Below are 8302 nucleotides of genomic sequence, written 5' to 3'. Positions count from 1 at the left end.
GCTTTTTTCGAGCGGGTAATAATATCACAGGTGGTAGTAATAGGGTGGTAGTAATAGGGTGGTGGGTGGGTGGGTGGGTGGGTGGGTGGGCTTAATATAGGGGTATAAAATGAAGTAAGAAGACGATTGGAATTTAGAGGCCAACTCCATGGCCCTCAAATCACTCCAAATTGACTGAGAACACTATTGGCAAGCTCTCTGTGAAGTCCCAGCTCACTACACACCATTATCACAAAGCCATGGCCATTTAATTAATGGCGCAATCTCCCACTCGTGGCTTTGACAGGGTCGGAAGAAAGCTGCTACAGAAACCAGACTTGCCAGTGCTGAAGGAAGTACCCCAGTGTGGAATATGATAGTGCATTAGACCAGCAATCCATTTCTGGTAAAAATGTAAGTTTGACTTTGTGTGTGAGGAAGCCTTGTTAGCTATATGAAATCCAGTCACATTTTGTTTCAATAATTATTTCTGGTCTAGCAGTATAACTCTATGTTAAACAAACTGAGCTTTATTTTCACTTAAGGACAGAAGATTTCGTAGCAAGAGTATTATGATTTATAAAATACTAAATCATCTTATTGACTTACCCACCTGGTACCGCTTTGTACCTAATTACCATTCCACAAGAAAAGGATACTTCACTCAACAAGAATTGACTCTTAAGTTTTCTTTCTTCCCTTCTGTAATTAAAATTTGGAGCACTTTACCCTTTTTCGTAACTAACTCCCCAACCCTTGATCACTTTTGTATTAATTTAGACAAGCACATACAATGTAACACACCTGTGCATTATAATCTGTATTGATTGCAGTAATTAATATAATAATAAATAATCTAATAGAGCAGTCAATTACTACTGGGTGACTGCGGATGAATAATATTTTTATTGAATTCTAGAGAGCTATGGCTGCAAGTAAAATTTTTTATTTTTTAAAACCATTCCAGAAATATTCCAAACTCCTATTATTCCTATATTATTCCTATAAGGGTATTATTCCTATAAGGGTATTATTCCTATAAGGGTGCCTAGCTGATTGAGAAAACAGGTTAAAAAAGAAAACAGCAAAAAAACTGGTGCTCTTGAAATTAGGGTAATTTTCTCTTGGAATTAGATGATTTAATGTTTCCCTGGGGCAAGCACACTTTTCTTAATAGCATCTAATTATTAGAAGGTTTTATATAAGACCATTGATCTGAAAGTAGGGACCCGCCTATTATGCTCATAATTTTACCTATTATGCTGTGCTGCACTGCTCAAAAATTTACCTATTATGCTTAAAGTTATGCTCAATACTTACCTATTATGCTCAAATTATGCCCAATTATTTATGCCTCAGTTCTTCTCTGCTAATAATTTCCAGTTTATGGATAAATAATAAGTGGCTGAAGCACAAACTTACTTGTCAAAATGTAAAAGATCGATACACTCTAATAGAACAGTCAATTGTGTGATTGTTCTATTAGAGTTACTGACTGTTCTATTAGAATATATCGATCTTTCTGTGATAGCAGCAAGCTAGAATTCATACTATTACACAAATATTCTACCTATTATGCTAGCATTATGCTCAATGCTTTCAGGCACCTATTATGCCCATAATTATGCCAGCATAATCGGCGGGTCCCTATCTGAAAGTTAGAATATCTGGTGTAATAACTTAGCTATTCTACATTTTAGTAGCAGCATGCTTATATTTGGTGGGGCACTCTTGTGTTTGTTCACTTGCTGGTGCCCCCTATTGTGCCCCTGGATGTCTGTCTGACCACAAATTGGAATGCATGTAACTACAGGAATGTTGAAGACATGTAACAGTTAACAGTACAATATTATTGGTATACAGTAATAACTTACAATTGCATCTGTCCTTACTAACAGGGCTGCCCACAGCCCACAGGGGGGTTGAGGGGGGGGGGGGGGGGGGGGAGAAACTGGAGAATTTTGCCCCAGACCCCAGCCTGAAAGGGACCCCCATCAAGGGCCCCTTGAATACCTGCTAAAAAGATCGGTATCTCTAATGGAGCAGTCAAGATCTAGATACTCTAATAGAGCAGTCACAGTATTGTTCAGAGGAGCAATGTAAATAAGGAGATATAGTTGGTGAGGATGTCATTGTCTTTTTTTTTTGGTCTTCAACTTACAGCTACCCAGGGGCCCCACTTTAACTCTTTGCCCTGGGTGCCTTAATTTCTCTGGGCGGCCTTGCTGACTATGTTACCAAAATGTATAAGAAACTAAGTGTTAGGTTTCATTGTGGGTTTCAGTTAATATTAAAACTTTGCAGTGATGATGCAATGAAATTTATGTCAAATTGAATTATACTGAGCACCTAACTGAACTTAATCATAGGGATACTTAATTAAAAGTTGACACCCTATGTGGGTGGGGGTGCATCCATTGCAGTGTGGGCAGTGCCATTCAAAAATACCGACGAGCTAGTTATCGTATGTACTTTTGTCCAAGTACCTCACAGTTAAATATTAAAGTTTATTGGGATAAATGCAACAAATACATGTATACTGCTACACGGTCTCTCTCAAAGAACAGGGGTGCAAATACGATTGTCTAGTAGCACATAAATTATTACTTATTAAGGCTGCAATTTAGTAATTTTGTATAATATTGGATGCAGCACATGCTTAACTGACTAGATGTGTGCTCATATTGAAATTGGGTTAAATTTTTTAATAACTTATATATATAGCTATATTATCCTAAAAGGTAAAATCAGACACATATCCATGACACAATTATAATGTTTGCCATCGCCTTCTTGTGTATGTTTGATGTAAGTTGTAGTAGATGAGTAGCCATTCTATCTTTTAAATCATGTGTTGAATTCAGATAACTAGCAGTTTTTTCGACAAACAAGTTGAACTTCAAATTTCAAAGGCTTATTTCTATACTAACCATCCTATATTCATTATGTTATGGCCTCGTTGAAGCTGTTATATTATATATCAAGGAAAAAATCTCCAGGAACATTGCTCATTTATTTCTTTCCCACACTTCTGCATGATGGTTCTTATTTGCGTGGAGTTCACTCTTCCATCCATCAGTTCATAATATGTGAACAGATCTGCGAAAAGGGGTCTTATAGCCTTTCCAATTGAATGTACCTGGCAATCCATAACTTGAAGTGAGAGTATGGCACCAGCTTGAAATTTGGCCACCTTACACTCCTAACAAAGCACTATTCCTGGATGCTGTTTTAGGCAGTAGGTTAACACAATAAACACACAATGAGTTATGACTCATCAAACTTGGAAGGCTATAATATAAGACCACTTTTTGCAGATCTGGTCACATATTAGCTAATATATAATATCTACATTTCAAATAATTATTATTTACATGTCAATTAAGTGCACAGTACAATTACATTATGTAGTAAATGTGTGAAACAAATATACACTACAAACTAGTTATACACAATAGTTCCAAAGTGGCATCAGATCAGTGTCTTGTTCATATAATACTTGAGTCACGTATCCTTCATTGCTTACCATACAGTAGCCACCAGTAATTAATTTTCTATAGTAAAAGGTTTTCTTTAGTGTGACATTAAAGCTTTCCATGGCCCTCTTATCCAGTTGATGACCACACAAATGTAGTGTTATTAGTTTGGGAGAGTTCCTCACAAGAGATAACATTCCATCACCTGTAAAAGATTTTACACCCATAACTACATGTACCAGTCCACCATGAGCTGAAATTTTGATCATAAAATCATCAGTAATATGTGTGTAAAAGGAATCGATACAGAGCTGCTGTAGACTGCAGGTACGATGCATGTTAAGTGATAACCCATTGTAGTTGAAATCCTTGATTGCAAAACACTTGAGTTCCTTACAGCTATTAATCACATCTGTGGATAATCCACAGGAAGATCGCAAATAACAATAATTTAGTGATGGAAAATGGCATAATATTGATGTATCTTCATTAGTAGAACACTCATGATGAAATCCACATTGAATCCCTCTGATGGTCAGACATATTTGGTATAAGCAAATCAACCTTACTTTGTTTATATAGTTTTCTAATTTTAAAAAACAAAATTCCACAGCTAAGTGGGTCAACTTTATGTTGCTCAATATTTCCCAGAAAAGGATATGATCCTCCACCTTTGAAACAGGTATATAAAGTAAGTTTAGTCCCTGTAGGTTGTCACAGTGGTTAGCAATAGCCTTTAGGCCTTGTAGACGTTCCAAACAACCATTGCTTTTCTGCAAGTTAAGTCTTTGAAGATTAGGGCAAGCAACAGCTAGCTGTTCCAAATGACCAGAATGAAGTGTGTCACAGTTAGAAAGATCAAAATCAGTGGCACAACTAAGATTATATAATTTAGGAATATGCATGGACTTCAGCTTGTTCACAACAAAACGATATCTTATGCACTTCACCATATACATTGTCCTTTTGTCGTACTTACAATCACTCATTACTGCTAAATTATATTTCATGTTCAATATACCAAAGTCACTGAGTTTGACAAATTTAGTGCTCACTTGATCATGGCCAGACCCTACATACTCTAGTTGAAGACATGGATATCTAGGCGAAAAGTTTAACGGTATTTTAGTGGATGTGGTGTACAATGTGAAGGTAGCAGTGGCACCAGTAGAAACAGTGGTAGACCACTGGATGGGAGACACACAACTAACCAAGCCAAATAAGGCAACTGCAGGATCATCATCATAATGAGCCCATGGTTTAACAATTAAACTTGGTGGCCTAATTTCTAATTCATTCCAATACACAAAGATTTTCCCTACACGACTTGAAACTATTGTTAGCTGCTTCAACCACAAAGTTGTAAGAAGCAATTCTTTAATATCACTGCCATAAATCCCATCATCTTTTATCTTAATTTCTAGTGATTGCAGATGTTGCATATGTTGTGTAATCCTTTTCAGTTGGTCAGGATCTAATATGGTTGAGGATAGATTAAGACACTGTACAATATTGTAGCATCTTCACCAATGTTGATGGCTGCAGGTTACATTTAGGAAATGATAATATTTTGATATTTTTACCATACATATTCAGCATCTTCTTCACAGCACATTCTTCACAACTGCCACAATAAGGCAATACAAACTCCTTCCACACTGATGGTGTTCCTTCAATCACATACTTGCAGAACTTTGAAACATAACACAGCTTTATTCTGTCAGGGAGTAAAGAAACAAATGAGATGATATAAACTAACAACTCCATAGGAAGTTGTAACAGTAGTGACTCCTCTTGAGTACTTCGATCTTTATCCATCAATTTGTTTAGGGACAGTAGCTACTTCTCCTGTATACCTATAGCTACAATGTCAGATTAACTGCATATTACCAAGGCACAGATCAGCTCTGTTCTCAATCAAACCAGCACTAGCAAAGCACAAGGCAACTACAACTCACACATGCAGATAAAGCCTATTTATACCTACCAATGATGCTGAGTAAGCAAATGCAAGTTTGTACAACACTGGGATCATAGTCCAGACTGAAATGTGGGAATGTTACATCAACACCTATATGTAAGGTAGGAAGACTTATGCATAAAGTGAGTGTCTAGCATTTAATTTAACCATAAAGTAAGGTGGGTATATAGACAATTGAAGAGCAAAAAAATAATAAAGCACTTTTAGATGTCCCTCGAAAATTTGTACCTATACAGTAAGCGCATTTAAAATTTAATTATAGCACTGGCACTCACCACTTTTACTACTATGTGTGATCACACAATAAAACATGGTGTCTGAAATTAGTATCGTTATATTATGAAGTCCTTTGTCACATTCATGAGTTTGTTTCTCGGTCATAAAAGCCATACAAAGTGCAGCTAAAAGAAAACCGTAATTTATATCAATTTGTTCATTATAATACTTTATATATTGATATTGAGGTATCAGGGTTGAACTTTTCTTTGAGATCACACGAGATGTTTACGCTTGACCAGCCTGCTCTGGAACAAAGCGTAATGGCCACTTCACTTTTTCAATAATTACTGATTAGGACATAATTACTGATTAGGACAGCATTCAGATGTAAAATTAGTTTTACAATGTGTCTGGCTGGTGCCATTCTTTCTTTTGATGCAGGTTCACCAGCAGAGTTGGGGGTAACTAGTTACTTTTGTATTGTAACTAACTTATTATATTACATAATATAATTAGTTACATCCCTTGTAACTAACTAGGAGTAACTGTCCATAAAAGTAACTAAGTTGTAACTTAGTAATCATGCAAAAGCCAGAACACTTTTCAATTTTTGTACCATATAATCGTGGAGGTTTGCACTTGCTCACAAGAAAATATTAGCCTCACAATATCTTTAAGACGCCTTTCGTAGAATCAAGCCTTCATTCAGTATGACTCAAAACACTTCCAATAAAAAAAATTATTCAGTGAAATTTTCTGCTGGCTGACTGATGCCTTCAATAACGTTCAAGGCTAGGGGTCGTAGAGGCTTGGCATACTATAGTATGTAGAATGCACGCATCATGGACTTACCTTTGTCCTCCTTTGTGTCCTATTTCTCTTTGCTAGCAGCACAACACGCTGGTTAATGACACAATAGCATGAAATGACTTTCCTGTGGCTGTCTATCAGTTCTATAACTGGAATCAGCTGTATTTTCTAGTCACTGGATTGACTGCAGAGACGTTTCTCATATTGTTATTTGTTTGTAATGCTGTGTGACAGACTGAACATACCTGAAAACCATTTCACTTTTGAGCAATTCAGTAATTGATGGTTGGGGCATGCATTCACACACATAAGTAATTATGATTAAACAAACAAGTACAAGAAAAATACGGATCATACAATTTGATACAAATAAAAGGTATTGAAACAAGGGAAGTCGCCTACACCTGTTGATATATTAGCGGAAATTTAATCCCTAATCCAGCCATGGGTATAGACTGAAGTATTGGAACAAAATGTCTGCAAGCTGTCTGTAGGGGCTGTATTGCAGTAACTTCACAGGAAGGAAACTAGGCTTGCTGCTTATATCTTCTCAGGGATGTATAGCCAACTCAAGTGACTGACTGTTCAATTCAAACAACACACATTGCATGTTCAAGCAGTAGAATGCACATACTTAAAATGTCTACTTCTTCCTTGTACTTGTTATACATAGCTAACGTTAGTTAAATCTATTCAAGAAGTATCACTAACCAGACAAAAATGCTGGTCTTGAGTGTATGCATGCATTATCTGGCTTCTGTGAAAAAGCACTCCCTGTATCTGCTTCTGCTATGTGCTCAATGGGATCGAAGCTGGTAGAGGGGCTTTACAGAATTATACTTCAATTTTTCAAGATTTTCCTTTGATGGATCTGTAACTGTAAACTAGGCCCTTTCTCTATAACGATAAATCATTTCTCCTAAATTGATACTTTCCCACACATGTGATAAAATCTCACTAGTAATTTTTCTTGTAACTCCTGTATTAAATTGTCCACTGAAGCTTCCTCTGCATGGACAATGAAAATTTTGTGAAATATCCAAGGTCTTGATTGCTAACAGAAAAACATAAAATTAACAGATCATTTCAGGTAGAACTTAATATTACCTGAAACAGGACCATAGCATCTAGTAGTGATCTGGTGAAAGTTAGGTTAACTGAAGCTCCGTTATAATTATCACAGTAAGTCCTTACGTTTGTACTGCATCACTATAGCAACACTATCTTACTGAACTCTAATGGACATGACACACCTTGACATGGACACATAATAGGTGAACATATCCACCAGATCATTCTGCTTCAAGTTTCGGACAACTTGTGGCTCATTGTTACATGCAGTACAATTGACACTTAACAATATCCTCCCTGACTTATCCATACCACCTGTACAACAATATATCAACGAGGCTAGGCTATGGTGTTCTTACTTGATAAGAAAATTATTCCAGTGAGGAGGTTTTCCAGTGAGGAGGTTGGAGGTTTTCCAGCGAGATCTTCACTGGAAACATTCTCTTTTGACCTACCGACAAACACCTAATAGCTCTCGACAGTGTAGTAGGATAAGAGCGGATAGTGCTTACAAAGGGTAGACATCCCAGTGTCTCAATCGTAGCAGACAATCCCTTTCTGAAGATTAAAGGGTCAAAAATATTGTCTTGCTCGGACAGCTAATGAGCGGAGCTGCCTGTGCTACACATAGAAAGGTGCACAATACTATAGCACAGCGCTCAATAATAACTAAAACCCTACTTGCGAAGGGGCAGGAGCCGCCAAAGCAACTTCTACAGCTGTTCTAATACTTTGATACAGTTTGTTACAAATAGTGCACACCTTG

The 8302-nt window shown here is 36.8% G+C and overlaps 1 long non-coding RNA gene across 9 annotated transcripts; it reads right to left on the bottom strand.

Annotated features, from left to right (window-relative positions):
* Positions 1 to 4966: 4966 nt before the first annotated feature.
* Positions 4967 to 8299, bottom strand: LOC136237278 (uncharacterized). Of its 9 annotated transcripts, XR_010692368.1 has the most exons (7): positions 8218 to 8299; positions 7896 to 8157; positions 7719 to 7851; positions 7573 to 7674; positions 6508 to 7519; positions 5443 to 5526; positions 4967 to 5383 (listed from the first exon to the last, which is right to left on the bottom strand). It is a non-coding gene; the product is annotated as an uncharacterized lncRNA (long non-coding RNA). The 9 variants fall into 9 exon arrangements; XR_010692362.1 differs by having other exon boundaries at positions 5443 to 7519; XR_010692364.1 differs by having other exon boundaries at positions 4967 to 6447.
* Positions 8300 to 8302: the final 3 nt, after the last annotated feature.

The sequence above is a fragment of the Dysidea avara genome, chromosome 10 (genome assembly GCF_963678975.1).
Source record: "Dysidea avara chromosome 10, odDysAvar1.4, whole genome shotgun sequence".
In the NCBI taxonomy this organism is placed as follows: Eukaryota; Metazoa; Porifera; class Demospongiae; order Dictyoceratida; family Dysideidae; genus Dysidea; species Dysidea avara.
This window is presented reverse-complemented; position numbering and strand designations above follow the sequence as displayed.